Below are 1066 nucleotides of genomic sequence, written 5' to 3'. Positions count from 1 at the left end.
TAAACATATGGTATTTTAAACGCTAAAAATAAAGATTTACTGTTAATGTTTTATGTTTAGACCACGGATCGTTTTCTGCTACTGTAGCTGCTATAGTAATGGCGTCAGCATTTGCTATTGCACTAGTTGTCATCTTTATCCTACTTCGTCGGTAAGTATTCAAATCTGTAATTCAGTAAAATGAGTAAAAACATACATACTTTACTTTACAAGGGTACCACAGCATAGCCAAACTCGAATAAGTTATCATAACGAAACAGTCACAAAAGGCTAACATTATTGGAATATCATTTATTTTTTCACAGCGGACAAACATCCAGAGAGTAACTTGTTGACATCAAAAAGGACTCAATCGAAAAATAATAACAGGACTTGAACTGATGAAATTTAGCAGATATTTCTACAAACAAATTTGTTACATTTTTTTAAATGACGTTTTCAAGTGCTAATGTCTTTTTACCTAAAATAAACCTAACGGATTGTACGTTTTTTAAATGGTAATGGCTTAATACATACAAACAGAAATTAATCTTGGTACTCCATAAGGTCCATGAATGGTTGATTGTTTTGAATATTGATATCATATTATATGTATGTATGTATGTATATGTGTATGTATGTGTGTTTGTATGTATGTATGAAAGTGATCCTTACTTTGATATATATTTGAGCACTGTATTTATTACCTATTTGATTTATACAGTATTTATGTTTCCCAGTGCTTTTTCGTAGCTAAAATTGGCTCCACTATGTGTGAGCCCTCAAGTTGTATGAAATAGAGAGACTAGTGGTCTAGTGGTCACATGATCATTCCATTTTGTATTTCTTGGTAAAAAGGGAGGTATAGTCCTCCCCTGGGTTTATAGCCTCTCTACCCAAACCAATGGATGCATCGGCACACCTGCTTAGGTTAATTTTTATTAATTCATATATTTATATACTTATTTTGTGTACCGATGCTATATGGATATAATATTTTAAATAAAGTTGATTAACTGATTAGATCCGTATTTATACCGTACGGGCCTCTGTGATCTAAACGGTATGACGCTATCCAAGAGTTTGC

General features: G+C 32.4%; 1 long non-coding RNA gene across 1 annotated transcript; it reads left to right on the top strand.

The window, feature by feature from the left end:
- The first annotated feature begins 59 nt into the window (after positions 1-59).
- LOC117105196 lies at positions 60-1002 on the top strand. Its single transcript, XR_004444870.1, has 2 exons — positions 60-151; positions 306-1002. It is a non-coding gene; the product is annotated as an uncharacterized LOC117105196 (long non-coding RNA).
- Positions 1003-1066: the final 64 nt, after the last annotated feature.

The sequence above is a fragment of the Anneissia japonica genome, unplaced genomic scaffold (assembly GCF_011630105.1).
Source record: "Anneissia japonica isolate Jap-2015-1 unplaced genomic scaffold, ASM1163010v1 scaffold153454_len1066_cov184_single, whole genome shotgun sequence".
Classification (NCBI taxonomy): Eukaryota; Metazoa; Echinodermata; class Crinoidea; order Comatulida; family Comatulidae; genus Anneissia; species Anneissia japonica.
Note: the sequence above shows the minus strand (reverse complement) of the source record. Positions and strands in the feature narration are given on the sequence as shown.